The sequence below is a fragment of the Bubalus bubalis genome, chromosome 19 (genome assembly GCF_019923935.1).
Source record: "Bubalus bubalis isolate 160015118507 breed Murrah chromosome 19, NDDB_SH_1, whole genome shotgun sequence".
NCBI classification, from domain to species: Eukaryota; Metazoa; Chordata; class Mammalia; order Artiodactyla; family Bovidae; genus Bubalus; species Bubalus bubalis.
In genome coordinates this window covers 31,932,101-31,959,027 of record NC_059175.1, presented here as the reverse complement: position 1 = coordinate 31,959,027, position 26,927 = coordinate 31,932,101, and the positions used below count along the sequence as shown (strand labels likewise).

Genomic DNA, 26,927 nt, shown 5'->3' with positions numbered 1-26,927 from the left:
TCAAATTTTTGTGGAGGACAGAGAGAGCTTGAATAGGAAAGGGAATAAACTAGTAAAGCTTAATAGGATCCCTAGTTATTACTTGAAGGCCCTGTTGAGATTGATGATCACAAATTTATGGAGACAACACTGTTAAAAGGATAAAGTATTTGCTGCTTTCTGGAGGCATTCAACCATTACCACACACAGGCAAAGTAGAATCCTCTAGGCCTTGGGTTTTGTCAGAGAGCTGTGGTGAAAAGAGAGCTGTGGCAGGAACAAGGGAGCCACTGAAAGGACTAACCAAGGACCTAAGCTGGTTAAGAAAAAAAAGTTGAGATGGGGAGAGAGTAGGAATCAGAGGAGTTAATTAAATGTGGTAGAAGAATAGAAGTCGGTGAGAAGAACAGGATGCTGCACCCAAGAACAAATAAATTCAAATTCTTAAGGGGGGGCTCATTGATTGTTTAAAGCTCACTGGTGATTCCAGTGCTTTTTTGAAAAAGGAATATAGGGATGTATGTAAAAAACAAACCAAAAACAGGAATATGATGAAATGATTGTTAATAAGTCCATAATGAAAAAAGATACTAGCAGTATGAAATCAAGATGAAGACATAATTAGAGAATTCAGTCAAAAAAGTGTGCCTTTAAAACAAAAACTCTGAAATCAAGCATTTCCTTCTTCACAAACTGAAATCATAGGCCCTTCTTGCTCATTCTCTTTGATTTTAGAAGTCCATAGCAAAGAAGCAAAGATTATTATAGGGAAGCTAGTACAAGGGGTCGCTAAGAGTCGGACACAACTGAGCGACTTCACTTTCACTTTCCACTTTCATGCATTGGAGAAGGAAATGGCAACCCACTCCAGTGTTCTTGCCTGGAGAATCCCAGGGACGGGGGAGCCTGGGGGGCTGCCGTCTATGGGGTCGCACAGAGTCGGACACGACTGAAGCGACTTAGCAGCAGCAGTGCAATTCAGGAGGGCCTCCCTGGTGGCTCAGTGGTAAAGAATCAGTCTGCCAGTGCAGGAGATGTGGGTTTGATCCCTGGGTTGGGAAGATCCTCTGGAGAAGGAAATGGCAACCCACTCCATTATTCTTGCCTGGAGAATCCCATGGACAGAGGAGCCTAATGGGTAACAGCCCATAGGGTTGCAAAGAGTCCAATACAATTTAGCAACTAAATGAAATGTACAATTCAGGACAAATTATCTGATGCTGTGGGATTGAGCTGATGCAAACAGGAATTGGAAACATGGTAATATTTGTTCACTACAGTCTCTTTGGAGGGACAGCACTTTGGCTTTCTTGGCATGGGATGCTGTTAGTCTGGCTACAGAGGTCTGAATGTGGGGCTTGGGTTCCTGTAAGGAACCTGGTTGGCCCTCTGTTAGCCCAGATCCTTGGGCTTGGTGGCTTTGTTATGGTCCAGTCTCCTTGGTGTGGTGTCGAAATCTGATTTCATTGAAATCAGATGTGAGGCTACATTAATGTTTTATCTGGAAGTCAGTAACAAAGATCATCACTGCCATGTCTTTTCAGTTCAGAAAACTTACTTCTGTTCTCTACATGTTAAATAGAAGGCCATTATATAGTTAATATCTGGCTAAGCAGACTGCTTATTAAATACATGGGGCTCATAGGCACAACTATTGCCTAAGAAAGCCCAGCAAATCTAGCTAAATACTCCTACTCCCAGGCTTCCCTGATGACTCAGATATTAATGAATCTACCTGCAGTGTGGGAGACGTGGGTTCAATTCCTGAGTCAGGAACATCCCCTGGAGAAGTGAATGACAATCCACTCCAGTATTCTTACTTGGAGAATCCCATGGACAGAGGAGCCTGGCAGGCTATAGTCCATGGGATCATAAAGAGTCAGACACAAGGAGCAACTAACAGCACACAGCTGATAACCCTTATCTCTCATCCCATAAATTCCATGTCAAGAGAATTTTCTAGAGAAGATGATCATAAGATTCAGGTAGACAGGACGCAGGTTGTGAAAACTCTGGCATGTTTTACCACTGTTTGAGTGTTCTCCAGAGAAACAGAACCAATAGAATGTGTATACATATGGAAGGAGATTGAAGGAATTAGTTCATACAATTATGGAAGCTAGTAAGCTCAAAATCTGTGGGGTGGGCTAAAGCTCTGGAGCAGAACTGATGTTGCACTTCAAATTCAGTTGTCTGTTGCAGCATTCTCCCTGACTCTGCGAGGTCGGTCTTTTGTTCCATTCAGGCTGTCAGCTGGTTTAGTGAGTCCACCCACATTCCGAAAGGCAATCTGCATAAAGTCTACTGATGTAAATGTTAATCTCATCAAAAAAACACCCTGAGAATAGTGTTTGACCATGTATCTGGGCACTGTGACCCAGTCCAATGAACACATAAAAATAACCTAATGCCAAGTGGGAGCATTGTCTTCTCTGGAACCAACAACAAAAATACTTGGGGAGTGCTTTGGACTTCTCTGGTGGCTCAGACGGTAAAGTGTCTGCCTACAATGTGGGAGACCCTGAGTTGGGAAGATATCCTGGAGCAGGAAATGGCAACCCACTCCAGTATTCCTGCCTGGAGAATCCCATGGATGGAAGAGCCTGATAGGCCTACAGTCCATGGGGTCACAAAGAGTTGGACACGACTGAGCGACTTCACTTTCACTTTCTTGTATCTATCAGATGCTATGTAGAACATAAACATCACACTACAAGTTTGGTTTGGTCTTTGCTGGGAATCATGAGCATTTTGCTGTACGTATTTTTTGGCATTTTGGTAATATAACAGTTCTGGGCCAATAGCAAGCACACAGACTGCTCAATGCCAGTGACAAGAGACTTCATAATGATGTGTTTGAAGCCAAAGCTCTGAGAAACAAGGCACCACAGCAGTTAATAGATTTCCATTTGACAGTATCTGGGAACATTAATCAGAAGGATCCCTACCGTGTTCAGCTCATACACTTGGTTGGAGCAGAAGCCACAACCACAGAAGTCCTTATTTACCCTCCTTTATCTCATCTCACTATTGCAAAAAGGAGAAGGGGGTGGCAGAGGATGAGATGGTTAGATAGCATCACCAATTCAATGGACATGAATCTGAGCAAACTCTGGAAGATAGTGAAAGACAGGAGAGCCTGCATGCTGCAGCCCTGGGGTCACAAAGAGTTGGACACGACTTACAGACTGAACAACAACATCATTGCCAAATCATCTTAAATAATTGGTGTTCTGACCACTCACTCTCTCAAAAATCATCTTATTAGCCTAAGGATTGATTTTTAGATTCCTTAGCCACATGGTCAGAGCCCTGTGATATTACCCCAACCTACTTAGCCATCTGAATTTTCTGCCAAGCTTCAAACCTAACTGTTCCTGTGCCCTCAAAATGTCTCATTTGTTTCTGCCCAACAATTTTTGTTCATGTTATTCTCTTCACAGTGAGCTCTCTCTCTTTGTTTCATCCTCTCAATCTACTCATCCTTTGAGGCTCAGCTCAAAGGCCACGACGTCAGACTCCACAGTGCCTGCTCCAATCTTATCCTTCTCCTGCATCTACTCCCTTTCCAGTTGCAAGCTCTCTTTTCCTTTCCCCTGGCATTTCCTTAGTGTATTTATGAAAAGTCTCATACTTTCTCTCACTTAAGTTTCTCATGAGTATTATCTAACTGCATATGGCCTACATGTGGGAACGAAGTCCACAGTCTCCCCAATAGCCTCTCTGCAGTGCCTTGCAGATGCTGAGCACTCTGCTGTGCGAGATCTTGTTGAGAGAAATCAAAATAAGGGGCCTGATGTGTAAACCCTCATTCTGATGTATTAGTTTCATCAAGAAAAGAATTTTTATTTATTTTTTATTTTTTTGCATATCATCCAGAGAATTTAGCAGTGTGCTGGCCTTTAGTGGCCATTCAGTAATTTATAATTGATGGATTTATTCTGTATGTGATAAAGCTATTTTGGATGCATTCAGACTAAAGTAGATTTGACGATACAAGTTTCAAAAGGTGACCTTATTGATGATGCACATTATGAGGGCACTATGAGAAGGCAATGGCACCCCACTCCAGTACTCTTGCCTGGAAAATCCCATGGACGGAGGAGCCTGGTAGGCTGCAGTCCATGGGGTTGCTAAGAGTCGGACACGACTGAGCAACTTCACTTTCACTTTTCACTTTCATGCATTGGAGAAGGAAATGGCAACCCACTCCAGTGTTCTTGCCTGGAGAATCCCAGGGACGGGGGAGCCTGGTGGGCTGCCATCTTAGGGGCCGCACAGAGTCGGACACGACTGAAGTGACTTAGCAGCAGCAGCAGCATGGTATCTTTGGGGTTTCCCAGGTGGCTCAGTGGTAAAGAATCTACCAGCCAATTCAGGAAACGCAGGAGACATGGGTGCAGTTCCTAGGTTGAGAAGATCCTCTAGAGGAGGAAATGGCAACCCACTCCAGTATTCTTGCTGGGAAAATCACGTGGACGGACGAGTCTGGTGGGCTACAGTTCATGGAGTTGCAGTGTTGGACATGACTGAGTGAGCGCACAGGCATGCATGATATCTTTAAAGGCCAGGAGATAGAAAAATGAGTCAATCAGGAGTGAGAATCATTGATGGAATTGTGCCACCATCAACCTCTACAGGATTGACACCGATGTCAATAGATAATAACCCACTCTGAGAGCAGGCATAGCTAGCTCTCTGTACTGAACCAGCAGCATGAGTGTGACCTTTTTCTGGGGTAAAGACTTGGTAGTTTGGTAATCCTTGTGGTTTTTAGAATCTGTTTTCATTTGTAAACTTGACGTGACTCTGATTTTCTGTTTCCTCCATCTCTGGTGGCGACTTTTCTGAAGATATTCTTGATATCTCCTGATTCAAATCACAGCAAAAGACTATACCGTAGAAAAATGAGAGAACACTGTAAAGCAACTATACTCCAATAAAAAAATTTTTTAAAAAGATTCGCTTGAGGGATCTTAGTGATGGAATTGTTTATATCTAAACAGTGATGATGGTCACAAAGCTACACATGTGATAAATAAATAAATCACCACAAAAGAGATTCAGGTAAATATCAAGAGAGAGTGCCTATGATGTCTGATTTGAAAAGTGTACTTCAATCAACATTGACTTTTTATTAATTTATTTTTAATTGGAGGATAATTGCTTTACAGTGTTGCCTTGGTTTCTGCCATACATCAACGTGGGTCAGCCATAGGTATACATATGTCCTCTGCCTCCTGAACCTCCCTCCCACCGCCTACCCCATCCCACCCTTTTAGGTTGTCACAGGGCACTGAAGTTGAGTCCCCTGTGTCATGCAGCAAGTTCCCGCTGGCTATCTATTTTACATATGGTAATGTACATGTTTCAGTGCTACTCTCCTGATTTGTCCCATGCTCTCCTCCCCCACTGTGTCCACAAGTCTGATCACTATGTCTGCATCTCCATTGCTGCCCTGAATACAGGTTCATCAGTACCAGGCTCAACATCGCACCAGTCAGAATGGTCATCATCAAAAAATCTACAAACAGTAAATGCTGGAGAGGGTGTGGAGAAAAGGCAACCCTCTTGCACTGGAAGGGAATGTAAATTGAAACATTGACTTTTATGTCAGACATTATGTTTAATAAGGAGGGTCTGATTTAAGCTCAGTGTGTTTGAGAATAGAGCATATTTTTGTTTGCTGGTTTGTTTCAATGTATTTTAAAGTCCTTATTGAGGTAATTGACTAATAATATTGTGTAACTTTTTGTGAGGATCTGATATATGTATTGTAAAATGGTTACCGTACGAATGTTAGTTAACACATCCATCACCTCATATTTGTGTGTGGGGAGGAGAACATGTAAGAGCTATTCTCTTAGCAAATTTCAGGTGTGCAATACAGTATTGTTAACTGTAGTCACCGTGCTGTACATTAGGCCTCTAGGACTTGTTCATTTTATAAGTGAAGGTTCATACCCTTTGACAAATGTCTCCCTGTTTCACCCAATTCCCAACCCTTCTAGCCACCATTGTACTTTATTTTTATGAGTTCACCTCTTTTAGATTCTATATAACTGAGATTGTGCAGTATTTTTCTTTCACAAGAAAGGCTTACAACGGAGTAGTTGAAGCCAAAGCATGGTTAAGCAAAACAATCACAAACAGCGAGTAAGCTTGCTGTGGATGGGAGCCGGAGTTGCCACAGGAGGCAGAACCTCCCAGGACACCCATTTGTCTGCTTATCTGCACAGGTGAGGCAGCAGCAGTTGGCTGAACTTGGCAAACCTGTGTTCCATACGGACTGCCTGCATGAGCCAGGCACCAGGAGGCGATGAAGGGCAGGCACCGGCTTTGGGAGCACACAGCCTGGAGCCGTTTAATCGCACTCACAACTAACCCCAGGGGGAGGCAGGAGAGATGGAGGCGGCAGAGACTCACTGTCCTGGAGAGTCATGGAAGGCTTGGAAGATATGCCTTTTAAGCTGATTCTTGAAAAGCCCACCAGGTAGAGAAAAAGGGGAAGGGGAGTTCTTAAAGGGCCCACTCATACTCATGGACCTATAAAATAAGATGGTGTGTTTGATAAGCGATTTAAGGTGGCTGAACCAGAGGATACTTTGAGGGTAGGTGAAGAGAAACGAGGCTGGAAAAGTTGATGAGTTCATGCATTGGCCCAGGGATCTCAGACCTTTTCTGGGGCACTGTAGGTAGTTGCACCAGTATTTCTTATGTAGGTAAATGACACGATCAGATTTGTTATTTTAGAGATAAAACCATGGATAACCAGTCAGATCCATCCCACCTACCTTCACTAATTAAGTTTGTTGTAAGACTTGCCTGTCCTCTCAGTGGTACCTTGCCTAAACAATCAGATGTTTGCCCAAGTTATCTCTCAGGAACTTGGAGTCAGCAGCCTCTAGTTGGTGCTGAGCTGGTTCAGACTGGATAGGACTACAGACCCTTCACCTGGGCATGCTTGTGTCTGCCTGGTGACCTTTTGACATCAGAGGGCGAAAACTCCACCCTCAGAAGGTTCAGAGACCTGTAGACTAGTTACACCTGTGCAGAAGGGGATTCCCACACCTTTTTCCAATCACCATTCCCCACGCCTCCCATGCTGCATCTCTATACCCCAGGCCCTCCTCTTCGGGAGGTGGGTTGGAGATTTGTTCCCCCCCTCTCCTCACTTGGCTGCTGCTGCTAAGTCGCTTCAGTCGTGTCCGACTCTGTATGACCCCAGAGATGGCAGCCTACTAGGCTTTTCTGTCCTGGGATTCTCCAGGCAAGAACACTGGAGTGGGTTGCCATTTCCTTCTCCAGTGCATGAGAGTGAAAAGTGAAAGTGAACTTGCTCAGTTGTGTCTGACTCTTCGCAATCCCATGGACTGCAGCCCACCAGGCTCCTCCGTCCATGGGATTCTCCAGGCAATAGTACTGGAGTGGGGTGCCATTGCCTTCTCTGCCTCACTTGGCTGCTTTGCTACAAACCTTGGCATCTTAGCATTTTGGTTTGCTGTGCATCCTGGCAAGAAAAACCTGGTTCAATAACAAAACAACAGCTCACTATGAAGAGAGAGGAATGGATTGCGTTGACTGACAGGTAGGGCAGAAGTGTGTGTTTTTGTTTTTGTTGTAAAATAGTAAACCAAATGAGCAATAGCTTATCTTACTCTTACACGATCAATAGGGATTTCCAGCATCTTTATAGGATGAAAGGAAGCCTGGTATTGATCACCAAATCTTTTGAGGTGTCAATATAATACAACGCCATATTCCATGTTTTGAGGTGAGTCGTCCCTGTAGTGTGTGAAAAGAAATAAAAGTGCAGACAGATAAGTGATTGCAGGGTTCTGTCATAGGGAGTCAAGAAACCAAACCGGATATTTAAGCTGTGGCTATTGATATTGGCAAGGGTTCAGCTCCAGGGAAAAGAACTACTCTGAGTTAGTGGTGGTGATGAAAGTGACATAAATAGAGTGGTCTGTTCCTTTTTGTACTGTTGCAGAGAGAGGAGGCTTTAAACCTAATAAGATGGGCTCTTGTGAACAGCTTATTCCTTCAGTTACTGTTTACAGCTCTTTGCAGCAGTGACCTAGGGATCTCCCTCCTAGATAGATGAGACCTGATAATTTGTTCCTCTGAAATGTTTCTAGACATTGCTCTGTAGAAAATTGATTTTTGAGCTTTTAGGAAATTTTATTCCCAATTTATATAGTAATAGAACTTTGAAAATCACAAAGTCATTTGTCAACCAGGTGTTTATTGAAATGATGACTTATCTCACTGGTGAGGGAGGGACTCAACAATCCTTTGCTTTCAGGGAATTTACAATGCAATGCAAATGTTGCAGGAGAGTCACTCAACTTAGTTCTTGATGCTATGATCCTCTTTTTCCTAACACTTCTGTTGAGGAAGCATTTGGAACACTTTACAGTGTTGGAGCTCAAACTATGTTGCCAGTTCATTGGCAAGAAAAGTAGCGTTTATAGTAAAGCTTTGCTAGGTCAGCATGTTGGGTAAAAGCCCCGTTCTTTCTCTCCTGGTAGCTTCAGGTTGCTTTAGTCTTTGAGCCACTATTTCCTCTTTACAGAATCCATAGATTAGACCAGATTGGTGGTTTTCAACTCTGGCTGCCTAATAGAATCACCTGAAAGCTTACCCTTAACGAATTGAGGCAGACCAGTGTAGCTCCTCGGAGAGGGCAATGGCACCCCACTCCAGTACTCTTGCCTGGAGAATCCCAGGGACGGGGGAGCCTGGTGGGCTGCCGTCTATGGGGTCTCACAGAGTCAGACACGACTGAAGCGACTTAGCAGCAGCAGTGTAGCTCCTGGGTGATTCTAGTTTTCTTTTTTAAGCTAGGACTGAAACTCACCAGATTAGGTTGGCGTTCCCAATTGAAAATCTTCAGGTGAGTTTAATATGCACATGGATATGGAGCTTAATAATCTTTTAAATTAGTTGCCAACATTAAAAAATTTCCAGTTTCTCTTGGAAAAATGGAAAGATTGGGCAGCAATTGGGTTTATAATTCTGAGTGGTAAAAATTCAACAAAATAAACCCCAGTTTCTACCTGGCCTATTTCACTTATTTGTGTTACCTTCCTTGCCTTTGGAGGCATTTTCCTTTGAACTAGAAGGTCTCTAAAGTCTCAAATTATTTAAACTGCTTGTTTCCAAATCCAGAAAACTGGTGCAAACAAATGGCACCTTTATCTATAAGCTGGTTGTTATATTAAATCAAAGGGAATTTAATCTTTGAAGATGGAAAAACCCCAGAGTCCAGTGGAAGGAGAGAGAATGTGTTAATAGCGGAACTCTACTTGCTGCTATTTACAGGACACATGCTGGGGGGAGTGGGAAGGGGAGGAAGGGGATTAATTCATCTTCCTGGGATTTTTAATGATAATTTCCCTCTTCTTTTTCATTATTTCCTGTTTGAGTGCTGGATTATTAGTTGGGATGTGACTGGCCCTCCCAAGGGAGCAGAGAGGCAATTATCAGGTTTTGCTCACTTTCCTGTGAGATTTTTGCTGTGGAAGCAAGCCTCTCAAGAGTCTCGCTCACCTTCAACTTCTTATGTCTGCCTGAGAGCAAATACCTGGGTGGAAGGACTGATTTGTGTGGCTTATTGGTAGCTGCCTATCCTGATATTTAAGTGGGTGTATTTGAATTAATAGGATTTTACTTTTTACAGATTGAAAATAAGTACTTGGTTGGTATAAGACCTCTTGCCCAAAGTGAGTAATGCTTTGTGCCTTGCTCTATTTTTCTTACTTTTTTTTTAAACTAGGAGTGATGGTACTTAAGGGTACAAACTCGTAAAGAGAAGTAAATAAGCAATTTACTTATTGCAGTGAATATAGACAATTATACTATAATTGAGTAATGTGATACATATTACTATTAGCATTCATACTATATATAAATATATAAATGTGTCAGAGTGATCTACTGTACACCTATGATATGTTATATATGGTAATAATAAATAGCATTTAATGACTTCCAGGTACTTTTCATAGATATCCAATTTATTCCTCACAACTCTATGAACTAGATGCTGTTTATTATTTCTGTTTTTTAGATGAGGAACAATGAGGTGCAAAACCAGTTATTTGATTTCCCATATGTCATTGCTAGGTTAAGTGAGATCCATTAACCAGATCTCTGTTTTTGGCAAATTCAAATGTGTATTGGTTGTAACCAAGACATGTCACATTGTTGTATGTTAAAATATATTTTCTCCCTAGTTCCACCAGTTACTTCACTGGATTTGTTGTTATTGTCTATTGATGTTGTTTACACATGGTGGGCTACAAAATTTCATGCAACTACACAAATCTTGAATGTATCTCTTATAAACTATATATCCTGCCTTTAAAAAAAAAATTTTGCAGCAATAACCCAAGCAAATTACTTCTTATCCACATGACCATGGGCCTCTCTACTAGTTTTCTTGCTGGAAAAATGGATATTATAATATACACCTGATCTCTATCCACAAGCGTATTTCCAGGATCAAGTATGATCATGAATGAAATGTGTTTCATCAACTCTAGAAATGACCTGTGTGTATCTTAAGTACGCTGTGTTCATTGTGATGCAGAATGTGAGATGAACATTCTTTTGTTAAAGAATTGTTGATTGTTAAAAAACAATCCATGGAGATTTTTCCATTTGAGAGATTTAATCCCATTAAAGGCTTTTAGATTGGTTAGACAATGTGAATTTATCTCTGAAACCCAGGCTGAAAAGTTGATTTCATTTTCCTACTGGTTTCCTGCAGAGTCCCCTTCCACACTGTCTCAAGGCAACTGCTGCCAAGCTGTCTTCAATGTGGATGGATAATGTGATGGATTAATTTCTCTAGTTGAAGCCATATCTACTTTTTGGTGCTGAAAGGTTGCTTGTATATATTCAACCTCTGTATATATATCAACCTCTGTTGACAGATGATGTGACTCTGCCCTTAGATGATAGCTCATACTAACTTGTCAGGCAAAGATTTCTTGGGACTGGGAGGGAAATGAGGGCACAGTTTTTCTTGGCTGCTAAGTAATTTAAATTATAAGTTGAGCTTCTCATTTTTTTATTTGTGATTGTGTGCTTGTCATAACTAATTATCTTGCTGCAAAAGTCATGTCTGACTCTTCACGGCCCCATGGACTGTAGACTGCCAGGCTCCTCCGTCCGTGGGATTTTCCAAGCAAGTATGCTGGAGTGGGTTGCTATTTCTTCCTCCAGGGAATCTTCCTGATCCAGGGGTCAAACCCACATCTTCGGCGTATTTTACATTGGGAGGCAGACTCTTTACCCTTGTGCCACCTGGGATGGCCAGAAGTAGCAGCCTTTTAAAGTAAAAAAGCTGAAATCGGATTCATAATCTTAGGTCTCCATCCCTGTGGTGTTTTCCACATATGTATGTGTATGCATACCTTCATATCAATATGAATATGTATGTATGCTGTGTGCATACTTACTGTAACTGGTGCTATATATAATTACTGTAGTGAATTCAGTAATAACGGGAAATGCAATCTTCCCCAGTAAATAGCTGCCCAAGAAATTTTTTGTTTTTCATATTGTGGGATAAAGTAAACATTTATTTTAAAACAGCTTTCTCATAAAGTTCTCTGTTTGGCACATACAAAACCAATATTTGACTCTTTAATCTTGTGAAAAGGGTGAAGAATAAATGCTGAGTTCTATCATCTCCTACTCTATTTAAAGACTTATTAAAAAAAGAAATTTAGGAGTTTGCCAGCTGGACTAGAGTTTAAGTCCCATTGTCTTAACACACTAATGATCTAGCTCTTTGGAGTTTAAGCTACTGTATTTCCCACTTTGAGAGGACAGCTTGGTAAGTGGACCAATTATGGGTATTTGAGACCTCTATTCAAATCCTGCTCATATCACTTTCTGTTGTTGTTGTTCAGTCATTAAGTCGTGTCCTATTCTTTGAAACCCCATGGACTGAAGCATGCCAGGCTTCCCTGTCCTTCACTGTCTCTCAGAGCTTGCTCAAACTCATGTCCATTTAGTCGGTGATGCTGTCTAACCACCTCATCCTCTTTTCAAATCTTGCATGTATCATTTTCTACCCACATGTTATATATGGACTGAATGTGTCCCCCCAAAATCCTTATGTTGAAACCCTAATCCCCAATGTGACTGTATTTGTGGATAAGGCCTCTGTGGAGGTGATAAAGGTCAGATGAGGTTCTAAGTGTTAGTCACTAAGTCGCGTCTGACTCTTTGCAACCCCATGGATTGTAGCCTGACAGGTTCCTCTGTCCGTGGGATTTCCCAGGCAAGAACACTGAAGTGGGTTGCTGTTTCCTCCAATACATCTTGTGACCTTAGAAGAAGAGAAAGAGATACCAGAGTGCTCTCTCTGACAGTCAAGAACACGGAGAAAGGAGCTATCTGCAAGACAGAGGTCTCCCCAGAAACAGAATTGGCTAGAACTGTGAGAAATAGCTTTCTGTTGTTTAAGCCACCTAGTCTGTGGTCTTTTGTATGGCAGCTGAACAAACTGGAATATCACCATGTAAGCAGATTACTTACATTTAGTAGATACATTACTTAAAACTTCAGATCCAAATTCTACCGTTTACTAGCCATAGAAGCACATTACTTTTTTCTTCAACCTTGCAAAATGGTTTTGTTGTGAAGTTTAAGTTTTGCTTGGCTGATGGGTGACTTTTGTCCCCTCATTCATTCTCTCTGTCCACCACATTTAGCCACAGTGACTTTTCTGGCCAGAGGGACTTTTTTTCCTTCTAAATTTAGACTTCATTATTTCATTATCTGCATAAAATTCTTTCATTGTTCCCCAGTGTTCTTTGAATAAATCTTTACCATTTTTCTCAAAGCCACATGGTCTGGCAGCTGTTTTTCTCCCCAGCTTCACATTCAGTTCAGTCGCTCAGTTGTGTCCGACTCTGCGACCCCATGAATCGCAGCACGCCAGGCCTCCCTGTCCATCACCAACTCCCAGAGTTCACCCAAACTCATGTCCATCGAGTCAGTGATGCCATTCAGCTATCACATCCTCTGGCATCCCCTTCTCCTCTTGCCCCCAATCCTCCCAGCATCAGAGTCTTTTCCAATGAGTCAACTCTTTGCATGAGGTGGCCAAAGTACTGGAGTTTCAGCTTTAGCATCATTCCTTCCAAAGAACACCCAGGACTGATCTCCTTTAAAATGGACTGGTTGAATCTCCTTGCAGTCCAAGGGACTCTCAGGAGTCTTCTCCAACACCACAGTTCAAAAGCATCAGTTCTTCAGTGCTGAGCTTTCTCCACAGCTTCACATTACAACCCTCCTTTTTGGCAGTTGCCACATCTGTCTTCTTTCAGGGCCTCAGATGCTGCTGCCTACTGTGCCCCTCTTATGTAATGACTGTCAGTTCAATTGTCATTTCCTTAGGGAGGCCTTTCCTCCCCACCATTGTCTGACTGTGTGTTTATCTCTACAATTATGTGATTCATGCTTGCCTTCCCCCATGAGTCCCTCAGCACCATGTGGGTGGACCTGTGTGTGTTTGGTTCCAACTGTGCCTTCAGTACCTAGCTCAGTGCTGGTGTCATGAGTATTTGTGGAAGGGAACATGTAGAAAGGAAAAGAGATCATTCTGCATTTCATCTAGGGAAAGTGAGGTGCAGGCATCTAGCCTTAGGGAAGCAGGGTGCTGGCAGGAGAGGTGGATGGGAACAAGTTGGAGAATGGAAAAGCACAGGGAATGAGTGTTAGCTTCTTGGAGACTTTGCTTCTGGTAGACCGCCTCCAGGTCTGCCACCTTTAAGGGGTAATGGAAGTAATCCCTCTGGTGTGCAAGCTTCCTCTTCCAGACAGAGGCATGGGACCCAGGGACCAGGAGCTGCCGCCTCCATTTTGGAAGCTGACTTTTAAAAATAAATGGCCAATCTAATGTTCAGTTTCCAATCCAGATATACTGACTTGAACAAAGAAACTGGGAATTGCTCTGTGTAGGGCTTATTTGAATTGTTAGTTTTCTTTTATCAGTCTGTTACAGGTCATAGCTCTGTTTCTGTCTTTAGAATGATTTGAATGTTTCAACTTGGACTCTGAGTCATAAATTTCTTTACAATGACCGTAGGAATTTTAAGTTGCTTATAAAAATGAAGCTAAGTTAAATTCAGTAATACTTGTTGATTTTTTTTTCACTTTTGCACCCAAACAGGATATAAGGGGGGAGACTTTGAATTAATAAAGGCATTAAAAATCTGATATATATTTAAGCTACTTTTTCATCATATGTAAACTGATCCACATAGTAGACCTGTTTTCAAATAGATAATGAGATTACCTAAATATTTGTTTTGTGTAAGATTACAGTTAATTCAGTTGGTTCCTTATTATTGGAAACAAATTTCTTCCTTTGTGTCTGGCTTATTGTGGTTATCAGACTAACTGTTTTAGGTATTTTGATAACAAAATGTGTGTGTTTAAGAACATGTGTATATACAGCTGCTGCTGCTGCTAAGTTGCTTCAGTCGTGTCCAACTCTGTGCGACCCCATAGACGGCAGCCCACCAGGCTCCCCTGTCCCTGGGATTCTCCAGGCAAGAACACTGCAGTGGGTTTCCATTTCCTTCTCCAATGCATGAAAGTGAAAAGTAAAGTGAAGTCGCTCAGTCATGTCCGACTCTTAGCGACCCCATGGACTGTAGATCACCAGGCTCCTCCATCCATGGGATTTCCCAGGCAAGAGTACTGGAGTGGGGTGTCATTGCCTTCTCTGGTGTATATACAGGGAGGCCCTCAAATCCAGAAATGATAGAAGGTTGAAATGCCAACACTTCCTATTGTGTAGTTTTTATTGTTGGAGAGATGTAGCTTTGCATCATAACATTTCTGAAATGGAAAACTAGAACATGCTAAACATGTCCTCTACCTTTAAGCTTTTGAAAAACCAAGAAATTTCCAGAAAATGAGTCATGATAACTTAGTTTCAATATTGCACTGGTAAATATTTAGAGATTAAGTTATAAAAATGTAAGGAGGAGATTCATGATTTTAAAGCTTATACTGCAATTCCTGAAAGATTTTAATATTTGTTTGACCTTTTATTTATTTGATTTATAATAAAATTACTGTCATCTCTGTAAGCATTTATGTAATAATGTTTCATATACTTTTCCATTAAAATTACTAAGATAAATAAGGAGTCTTGGTGAATGAGAGAGAATTTAATAAACATGTATTTCTTGGTAGAAAACTAATCAAGTCCTGCTATAAATGTATATTTAGAAAGAAGCACAGTAGGCAAACTTAATGACTTTGTCAGTGATATGACTTCAGGGAAAATGTTCTTATGCCATGTTGGCCATATCTTTTAATACTTTCACTGAAAATAAAATTACACTCCAGGATAATGAGGATTGTGGAATTTGATAATTGTATATTTCAACCCTAAATTGATTAACAGTGGTATAAATGTAGATTTTTTAGGTTAAATCTGAGAGTGTTTTCTTAAACTAAAATCTTAGTTTAAAATATTTTCCTGGAAGTTTTCCAAATGGGATAATCATCTTTCTGGAAATACAAAATGAAGGGGAGAGGTGGGTGGCTGGACCACAAACCTCTTCAGAGACCTCTCAACCTATAGCTGTAATTTATATTTTTTTATTATATTTACCATAAAATGTTTAAATAATATTTTTAAAATAATTTAGTGCCTACCCCATTGATTTTTTTAAAACCAAGGAAAACATTTGCTCATAGCCACATAATTTAATCCTTTCAGAGCTGGTACTAGATTCCAGGTCTTCTGACTTCTGATGCAGTTTGCATTTATCATTTTCTGCCTGCCAGCGACCGCTCCTCGACGTCCCTCAGGAGTCTGCATTGGTGTGTACTGAGCTTTAATGAGTGCTGACACTCTGCTCTGAGTGTCAAGGATATAATGATGAAGGGAGTTCACATTCTGATTCAAATTAATTTTCTCTTCTTGTTTCAATGGAGACTGCCCTTTTGCTTCATGTGCAGCATCAAGTTGTAAGTTTCTTTTGACTTTGGAAGTTTTAGACAGTGAGAGTGGGGCTCTCATCAGAAATACTTGTGTGAAAAGTTCAGCTGCCTCATGGAATGAGGTCTCTGGAAGGGAGTAGAAGATGCAGGCAAGACTTGTTGCTAAGTCACTTCAGTCGTGTCCGACTCTGTGTGACCCCGTAGATGGCAGCCCACCAGGCTCTCCCGTCCCTGGGATTCTCCAGGCGAGAACACTGGAGTGGGTTGTCATTTCCTCCTCCAATGCATGAAAGTGAAAAGTGAAAGGGAAGTCGCTCAGTTGTGTCTGACTCTTCGCGACCCCATGGACTGCAGCCTACCAGGCTCCTCCGTCCATGGGATTTTCCAGGCAAGAGTACTGGAGTGGGGTGCCATCGCAGGCAAGAATGCATCCCATAAAATATGGAGCTAATCAAGAGAGAGGAACAAAGCAAGTGTGAAGCAGAGGAAAAGTAGGAGGTTCATGACCACGTTCTACGGTTGTGTACTGACAGGCTGTAGGAGAGGCAGACCAGTGACTTCTCAACCACGTTGCCTCCGTTTTTCCAAATGTATAGTGGGGCCAAAGAGGGTTAATCTAGGTGATTCCTAGAGTCCTTGGCAAAGCTACTGTTCTCAGTTATGTGTGTCTATACACACACACACACACACACACGCTGATGTGTCATTATGAGCATCTTCTATCTTCTCATCTACCAAAAAAAAAAAATCTGTTTTTTCTTTTGAAACTAGAAGTAACTAGGTCACAGTGACCCAAGTGAGTAAATTGAGCAAACGGAAAAAGTACACTGGGATGTATTTATTTTGGGGAAAATAATTTTTGAAATGCAGTAGAAAAAGACTCTCTTTCGAGGAATAATTGTTTCCTGTTGCCAATTGAGCAACTCTGTGATCTTCTTGAAAACAGAATTCTGTAAATGGTGCTGGGATGGTAGGAACTGTGTGAACAGAGCCTGAGTTAGAGATGGTTAAGAGGAATGGAACATGTTGGTTAATAATGAGCATCTGAATTAAGAAAAGCAGAGCAGCTGGGTCCAGAGGCAGCAGGCAGGTTGGCAAAGCCAGAACAGTAACTTCAGACAGTGTTTTTCTTATACTGAATATAATGATTTAAAAAAAATTTTTTTGGAGTATAGTTGCTTTACAATGTTGTTTGTTTCTGCTGTACAGCGAAGCGAATCAGCTCTGTTTACATGTATCCTCTCTTTTTTAGATTTCCTTCCCATTTAAGTCACCACAGAGCATTGAACAGAGTTCCCTGTGCTCTACAGTAGGTTCTCATTAGTTATCTATTTTATTCATAGTAGTGTATACATGTCATTTCCAATCTCCCAATTCATCCCAGTTCTCTCTTACTCCCTTGGTATCCATAAGTTGCTTGTCTACATCTATATCTCTGTCTCTGCTTTGTAAATAAGTTCATCTGTACCATTTTTCTATATGCCACATATAAAAGCCACATATAAACGATATTTATTTTGTTGTTTTTCTCTTTTTGCATTAGGTTTCAGTATATGAATTGGAAACACAAATATTCAGTCTATAGCAGGTTAATTGCGTGTGCTGGGATTCTTACAGCAAGGTTTTGAAATGGGAGAGGTGGGAAAATTATCTCCACTTTACAGACAAGGATTTTGAGGCTCAGAACTTTTCATGTATTGCACCATCTACTTTGACAGACCAATCCATTGTCTACCTTGGCAGATATTGAAGGAGTTGTCAGAGAGTGAAAAAAAGAGAGTCTCACGGTGGCAGCAAAGGGGCCCTCTTTCTCCTTGTCAGTGCTTCTGCCCAGCCTTGCCTCTCTCAGTCAGGTCCAAGCACCTCGTCTTAGAGCCTCAAGACACCTTCCCCTCTGGCCAGTGAACAGTCATCTTCCCAGAACCCTGATTCCCCTGACAATAGAGAAAGCCAGACTTAAAGGCTCAGAGTAGCATGGAGAGGAGAGAAGCCTCCTGGGACCCAGAGACCCAAGACTGGCATCCCTAGACTGGATTCTTCTGATTTCTGCATCACCCGCACAACTGGAAAAGGGAGCTTCTGGTATCAGAACATAAGCATAAGCTGTGCTTGAGTTCCAAGTTTGGACTTGATCTGGTCTGTTACTTCATCTTCTAGTTTCTAGTTTACTGGTTTGGTGTTTTTTTCTTTAATAGTGTAAGAGTTCCTTTCTGGAAGGTTCCCAGAGATACTCAGTGTAGGGTATATACTCATTTCATCTTTCAGAAAAGCATGTTGAGAATTAGCCTGTCTCAAAACCTAATAGTCTCATCTCCTAAGTGGGGGTGGGGAGGAATGGGAGTGGGGAGGAATGTATGTGTGTGTGTATACATAAACATATATGCATGTATATTGCTTATTTGCTAAAAAAAAAAAATCATGTCTTGCAATTATTAACTGCTCATTATCTTCAGTAGACCAGAAGAATATTTAAATTAGCACAATGAAAATCCAAATTCATATCTGTATTCCCAAAAGATTTCCTCCAGAATCTGGTGGATCATTCCATCTCTAACAGGAGTTGGATAGAGGTTCTGTTTGTATCCCACTGCTGCCTCCCTCAAATGAAATGTGACTTTTGGTCATTCCAATGCCCATCAGTGCCTTTCTGATTATTAGAGCTAATCACATACCCTCCTTTCAGACCTAAACTTTCTAGAGAGAAATTCTGAACTTAGAGACTAGTTTGCCATAGACCCTAGTCCTAAATGGAAAGATCTTGCCTGCTGTGAGGTTCACTGTAAAATGGAAATGGTCCCCACCCCACCTCTGCCCCCAGGGCTCTGGCTCCCTGCAGTGCTTGAATATTTCTTACTCACATGAAGGAATACTGAATTCAGTCTGAATCTAAATTTGAAGTAAAAATATACCACTCAGTAAAGCTGCTTCTGTGACCACTTTTTCTTCCTAACTGGCATTTCCTTCTTTCCCTGTCTTGAGGAGCTTGTTTAGAGCTTTCGTGGACTGGCTTTAATGGTTTTTCAAAAATTCATTGCACTGAACCCATTAGGATAAGCACACCAAGAATATCTACTATATTCCAGCAGACTTGCTAACTGAGAATATGTGGGGAGACACCTGGAGCAAGATAGCAGATCCTGAAATTGCTTATTGGTGAGGGTAAAAGTTGCTGTATATACTGTTTGTAAACTACCTGTAAATATTTGAGGACATTTCTGTTCCTACCTTCAGGTAGGCCAGTGCTTAGCTCTGGAATGATCTGCATCTTGATGTTTTTCCTAGGAAATGCATTTTTCCTTTTCCCCCAGATTCCTGGTGCCTGGTGTAGCCCTTTTTTGATTTGTTCTTGTTCTGGCAATAGGTCAACCGGGGCTCATGGTCCCTAACATTTTGGATGAATACTTCCAGCAGTTGTGACTGGGAAGGAATGCAAATCAATGCAAGGCATTTGTATCCACTTTATGTTCGAAGAACTATATTTTAGTGATTTTTTCCCCCACTGATTAGTGACAAAAATATGACTGAAAGGAGAAGCTGCTATTTGGAGAACTAATGGAAAATCGAGCAAAATTCACTTTTTTAAGGAGCGTGGTCAGTGACCTTCCTTACTATCCAAATGTTCTGCCATCGGCTCACATGGAGGGAGTATGGCATACATGCAGAAGGCAGACTGCCCGGGTTCAAAACCCAGCTCCACCACTTGTTGGCGCGACAGTTCCTGACTGCATTAGTTAACCTTTCTGTCCTTCAGTTTGCTTTTCCAGGATTAAATTAATATTTGTAAAGTGCTTAGGACTGCCTGGTCCCATTATATATACCACATGTCTTTGTGTAAATACATGAAATGTTGAGATTGTTGTTCAGATGGGGGAAACAAGGGTCTTGAGAGGTTTACACGTGTTTCTCAAGTAACAGAATCAGGCAATGGCAGAGGCAAGAATATGATCACTGCCCAGTGCCCTAGTGGAGAGCTATAGCTCTTAAGAGCCATGTGGGGAACGAAAAGAACTGATGAAAACCAACCATTATTAAAGGGAGGATGGGAGCTTGGGAACTACTCATTCATTTATCCAGTGGTTTAGTCAATAAGTAACTATTTAATGCTTATTACAGGCCTTGGCACTGTTAACATTGCAGAGATGATGATAAAAATATAAAAGAAATTTATAGAACATTTACTTAACCTGGGTTAGACAAGATGTCTTTTTTTAGGGCTGGTGACCATTCCACAGAGGACTCTCTTGTCTTAAACTAAAGGACACCTTCTAGCATAGCATGGTATTGTGTAGACTTTCAGCAGAATTTGAAGATGAATTTGCTGACCTTCGGGTGACAAACTGCAAAAGGTCAATGGAGGGAGTATGATGGGATTCCCTCCTTTAAACATCTACTGGAAGATGATGATTGTAAGGTACATTAACTGCCTTGAAAGACACATGATATTATCTTCTTAGAGAATCTAGTTTAGAGAATGTTCTTGTTTTAAATGTAATTGGCAGGGAGCTTAATTTGAGCCAAGAGTTTGGCATAGTGCCCGCCACCCCCGCCTCCCACCAGATTAGCTCAACTGTGGATTATACAAATGCTGTTGCATGAAAATAGAAGTCTTGTGTACAGATCTGCATGGTCAGACGACATCTAGGTTCATGGTTTCAGGTATGCTGCTGCTGCTAAGTCACTTCAGTCGTGTCCGACTGTGCGACCCCATAGACGGCAGCCTACCAGGCTCCCCCGTCCCTGGGATTCTCCAGGCAAGAACACTGGAGTGGGTTGCCATTTCCTTCTCCAATGCGTGAAAGTGAAAGTGAAATCGCTCAGTCGTGTCCAACTCTTAGAGACCCCATGGACTGCAGCCTACCAGGCTCCTCCGTCCATGGGATTTTCCAGGCAAGAGTACTGGAGTGGGGTGCCATTGCCTTCTCCAGGTTTCAGGTATAGATAAATGCTTTAAGAATGATATTGACAAATTAGAGGACATTTAGAAGCCACTGCCAGAATTGTGAAAGGGCAAGAAACTGTGCCAAGTGTTTAACAGTAGAAAGAGAATTCAATGTCTAACTGGAACTCGATAGGTTCATCAAAAGACTGTCATTGGTAGAGTAAAAAAAGAGTCCTTTTAAAAAAAATTTTATTGAAGTATAGTTGATCTGCAATGTGCTAATTTCTGCATGTAGCAAAGTGATTCAGTTCTACATATATGTTCTTTTGCATTTTGGTTTATCACAGGGTATTGAATATAGTTACCTGTACTCTACAATAGCACTTTGTTGTAATAGTTTTCTTTGGTGAATCCCAAACGCCGATCCTTCCCTCCTACACTCCTCTTCCCCCTTGACAACCACAAGTCTGTTCTCTGTGTCTTTGAGTTTCTTACTGTTTCATAATTACTTATTGGTGCCATATTTTAGATTCAACATATAAGTGATACCATGTGGTATTTGTCTTTCTGTCTTATTTCACTTAATATGATAATTTCTGGGTCTATCCACATTGTTGCAAATGGTATTATTTCATTCTTTGCATGGCTGAGTAATATTCCAGAGTGTTTGTGTGTGCGCACTACACAAGAGGGTTATTCTTGGTTGCTTCCTGGGCAGGAGTGCTAGATGAGGGACTAAAGCCTAGAAGTGGGAAAATACAAGGAAGATTTTCTAAATAGTAAACTCACACTCCAAGGAAATGGCCTGCCAGGTAAGCAGGGATCTCTGAGACTGGATCTGTTTGTTTGCAGCCAGACGAACAAGCTTCTGGACCCTGGGGACTAGAGTCCTACTGTTGGATGCGAGGTTCAACCAGATCACCTTGGAGGTCCCTTCCATTCTAAGTATCTGCTACTGTGATTTCATGACATGGATATCACTTCCAGTGCTGTCCTTACACTGGCTACTCGGAATAATGTTAAAAGTCAGTGTTTGCCTAAAGACTGAATGCACTGCATCAGCATGATTTTTGCCATATAAGCAGTTGAGGCTAAGAGTGAAACGGTTCTTTCTAAGCAGGAGAAGTATGAATGATGCAAAGATCAGATTTCTCTGTGGCTGAAAAGAATTTGCTTTGGGGCCTTGTTGGATACATTGTAGGTCATAACCAGAACCTAATTGGCCACATGATGTGAAGAACTGACCCATTTGAAAAGACCCTGTTGCTGGGAAAGATTGAAGGCGGGAAGAGAAGGGGAAAACAGAGGATGAGATGGTTGGATGGCATCACCAACTCAATGGACATGAGTTTGAATAGGCGGGAAGAGAAGGGGAAAACAGAGGATGAGATGGTTGGATGGCATCACCAACTCAATGGACATGAGTTTGAATAGTCTCTGGGAGTTGGTGATGGACAGGGAGGCCTGGTGTGCTGCAGTCCATGGGGTCACAAAGAGTAAAACATTACTGAGCAACTGAACTGACTGAATTAGATGATCTGTATAATGTGCATTCAGAAGATGAGGCCTTATTCTTAGGTAAAGCTCAGGAAAGCTGGTAAATGAACTAGAATGGCCTATTGAGGTATATCTGCCCACCAGTGAGCTTCTGAGAGAAGCCCTCTTCTGACCGTGGAAGTGCTTGGTCTAAGAGGCCATGTGCTTCAGCTGCTGTCAGGGGAGCCAGTCACTTGCTGATATGGTCAGGACTGAACCTTTGCAAGACACCTCTAAGGGAGGTGTTGCAGGTAGCCCCAGAAGCAGGCAGAGGTCCTTGGCAAGTTTTGAATGAAGCATTATTTCTCTGACCTGAGCTAAGAACTACAATAAAAGATCCTCTTTGAACATAAGTTCCTTTTTTCTTAAGCGTGCAGTGAGTTTTGATTGCTAACAGTACGTTCTATGAAAGAGAACATCATGGTAATAAGCACCCTATGAAAACTGGGTGCTCAGACAAGATGATCAGGGAGGTGTGAGTAGTATTTTGAGGGCTGGGATTCTGTATTTTTAGGAACAATATTTTAATTTTCTACAATATATTTTCCTTTTCTTTACCTTTTGATTTTGATAAGTCTTTCTCAGGGTTAAGGGGATCAAGTAAAGGGATAAGGCTTATTCTTGGGCTGGAATTTCCCCTTGAGTTAGCTGTAATGCAGGCTGCAGAGACTTAGAGTAAGAACAGAGGCAGGTGTGGTATGAGGCTCCTAGGAGGGATCCTAGCAATGTGTTGTCATGGTCGTTTATTTTTAAGGTAATTTTGCTTTATTTTTAAGTTATTTTTTAAATAGGAGTATAACTGCTTTACCATGTTGTGTTTCTGCTGTACAACAACATGATTCAGCTGTGTGTTGATCTACATATATCTCCTTCCTCCTGAGCCTCCCTCCCCTCCATCCCATACCCTTCTAGGTCCTCCCACAGCACTGAACTATTTTTTCTAAAACTGCAAAACATAATGTATTTCAACCAACGAGAACTGATTAAAATCACTGCCTCCTTCCAATTCAACTTGCCCTCCTATGTGCTTGCCTTCAGAGGGGTGGCGTTGAAGTGAACATGGTGTTTTGTATATGTTATAAAGTATATTTTTCTTAAAGATCTTCCAAGTTGCATAAGTTTCGGGCCTTACAAACATGGATCTTCCCCTGGGGTTGGGAATGCAGTGGATGGCAAATCAGAAATTGCCTATGTAACAGAGTCAGCCAAAATGTCGAGTAACGTATGAACATTTGGAGATGCGAGTGAAAGTGAATGGCATCTGTATTCCTACCAGTTTCTGACAGTAGGCACACAGAGTTTTTCCCTCATCTTAAAGGTCTGTTTTGAACAGGAATGTCCTTTGCATGGTATACTTTTATGTATTGGTTAAGAGAAATACATCATATTAAATATTTAAAATCATGCATTCTTAAAAATAATGCAGATTGACAATGAGCTATGTGAAAATAATGATGAGAAACTGCTGTTGGAAGAAATTAACTGTATTCTCCCTTTTCCCCTGCTACTTTCCATAATTATAAAACCTTTCCCTCAAGTTCCCTTCTGAGAGAGAAATGCAGCCAACAAAAATTCAGCAGAAACTGGAGGCAATTTACAGCGCTCCAGGGTGGAACTGTCTCTGATAGACTATCAATGGAATCTTGTGAGGTGAGGGTCTCTTATGCCTTCTCCCCTTCTCTCTCCACACACTTGTGGTTCCTGTTACTGTCATGCTACTCTCTTTTTATTTGAGTACATAGTTTGCAAATGAGAAGTCTGTCCAAGGAGTCTGAGCTTGGTGAATAAGGATTCCTTTTAGCCCTGTCTGTGAATTTCTGATTCTGGGAGATCTTTGAAGATACATTTTATCTGGACATGTAAAAAGTTTCTTTATAACATTCAAAAAATTGTCTTATTGTTGGTGATAAGGATTACTGAGGAAAGGGATAATCATTCATTATATCAACTGTTTCCCAAATGATACCTAGTTAACATGTTATGGAAGGGAGCCAAGCCTAAAAGAGATGCCCGTTTAATGAGGCCAAGTGACGTCGTGATAACTAAGGAAAAACTTACTAGGCAAGTCTTAAGCCGATGTCCAAAACATTAACATAAAGACAAGTTGAGTAGCTATTTGATCAATTCACCCAGATCTGAACTCTCAAAACTCAAGCACTGTCACTCTCAGAGTGACACTGTCAGAGAAAAGATTAAAAACCAATGATTGTGTATAATATCATATGTGAAACGAATCACCAGTCCAGGTTCGATGCATGATACAGGATGCTCGGGGCTGGTGCACTGGGATGACCCAGAGGGATGGCATGGGGAAGGAGATGGGAGGGGGGTTCAGGATGGGGAACACATGTACACCCGTGGTGGATTCATGTTGATGTATGGCAAAACCAACACAATATTGTAATTAGCCTCCAATTAAAATAAATAAATTTATATTTTTAAAAAACCCAATGATTGTTGGCTCTCTTGTAATCCTGGGCTATATGCCGAGGGTAGGATTTGACTCCGATTTTTATCTTGTGTTTAGAACTAGCCATGGCAGTCTCTGTGCTCAGCACAAAGAACTTATTAATGGTGGTAAGTGTGTTCTAAACACTCTGCTCTGGGGAGTTTGTGGCCCTTTGGACTCTTCATGCTGTGGACATTCTTAGAAAGCCCAGAAAGGGCATCTTTTATAGACAAACATGCGTCTTATTCCACGTGAACTTAGAACTCAGTGAAACACTTTTCTTTGGACTAAACTCTCAGGACTCATGTACATGGCATACAATTCATTAACTGAAAATACGATCCATCCTTCACCTCAGGTAGGACCACAGGTGTCCACTGTTTGGATGCCGTTTTACTCTTGTAGTGTGCATGGTTTTCACAAGTTGTAAAAAGTGATCAGAAATAAACACTTTGCAAAAGAGGGAGGTTTGACATTGTGATTGTCCAGCCTGTAACCTTACTCCTGCAATTGTGAAATCTGAGCAAGATGAAAAGATGTTTTCTGTGCATTCTCTTCCAGAAATTCAGAGCTGCTGCTCTTCTGGCTTAAGTGTAACCATGCTGCCCTGAGGAGAGCTCAGAACTGCTTTTAAATTCAAGAGGACAGCTGCTTTCTCCTCACTCAGACCCTCTGAGGCCTGACCCAAGACAGAAAAGGGGTTCTTGGCAGAGGCCCTCTGCCAGAGATTCAATATATGAATTTTACCATGAGATTACAAAGTTGGCCCGCTTATAAAAGGTTAATCGAAAGTTCACTGTAGGGTGTTCTTCCTTTCCTCTGATGGAATCAATTTAAATTCTGGCCTCTGAGCAACAAGATTTATTTTTTGAAGAGGCAAGCAATCCTTCTGCCAGGTAGTCCCAGAAATGCCTCTAATCTCATGGCAGGAGAAAGGGAAATGGAAGAGTTAGATACTCCAAGGACAATTAACACCCTGGTTCCTTTACTTTAAAGCCAGCCAAGAAGTCTGAGATAAGCTTTTACCCCAAATTCAGTATTTATGAACTGCTGAAAATGAAAAAAAAAATTGTCCTAGCACTGAACTGATTGATAAAATTACACCATCAAATTTGCCCATTATTTTCAGGCTGCTGAAAATTGAAAAATCAATCTCAGAGCTAGAAAAAGGCCTTGTCTTTCCGTCATCAGTCTAGCATCTGAAAATCCACGCTGGGCTGTTTCCACTCCCACGCTTGCCCTGCCCTTTCTCACTCTCTACCTTTATGGTCTCCATCTGTTGATTTTTCTCGCTCCTTGGGATCTACCTCCACTGTCCCTTCAACATGAAGGCTCTCTTGTTTTTCTTATTTAGAATTAGCTGCTAATACTTCATTGTTCTCTAGGCATTGTGTATTATCAATATCCCTATCATAGCCTTTACCGTAATCTGCTGTGTACTTATGTATTGGGTTGCCCAAATGTTCATTTGGGTTTTCCGTACAATATTATTTTTCCCCCTCCCTTGTTGTTTGAATAAATGAATAGCTAGATACAAAGCTAGAGGAAAAAATGAGCCCTGAAGATGTTTAATAACCTTCCCAGGGCCACACAGAGTTATGGGCTTCACTGAGTCTTAAGTTTTCTTCCAGTATATTTTCTCACCTATTTTAATGCCAACAAGTCTTTTCTTTTTGCCTAATTTGATTCATTCTATACCCTGGTGGCTCAGATGTTAAAGTATTTGCCTGCAATACAGGAGACCTGAGTTCGATCCCTGGGTTAGGAAGATCCCCTGAAGAAGGGAACGACAACCCACTCCAGTATTCTTGACTGAAGAAACCCATGGACAGAGGAGCCTGGGGCCTGGCAGGCTAAGTCTATGAGATCACAAAGAATCAGACATGACTGAGTGACTAAAACACACACAGGCCATACATACATATATGTATATATAAACACATACATATATATAATATACAAACAGTCCCTTTATTATAATAAAGCTGTCTTTCCAGGGCCCTAGTTGGTTACATGAAGATCAGAATGCAGTTTTACATAGACTCCATATTACTGTGGAGGGAAGTTACACTCAAAAGCTAGCTCACAAGAAGACTG

General features: G+C 41.4%; 1 protein-coding gene across 6 annotated transcripts in view; it reads left to right on the top strand.

Annotated features, from left to right (window-relative positions):
• Window positions 1-26,927, top strand: part of GHR (growth hormone receptor) — a 307,144-nt gene that overhangs the window by 25,917 nt on the left and 254,300 nt on the right. The window contains exon 1 of one of the 6 annotated variants that reach the window (XM_044932366.2): window positions 7,360-7,567. The exons of the other annotated variants lie outside the window; for them this stretch is intronic. The gene's annotated coding sequence lies outside the window, so the exon portion shown is untranslated. Of the gene's footprint in view, window positions 1-7,359; window positions 7,568-26,927 lie in introns of those variants that run through there. 6 annotated transcript variants of the gene reach the window in all.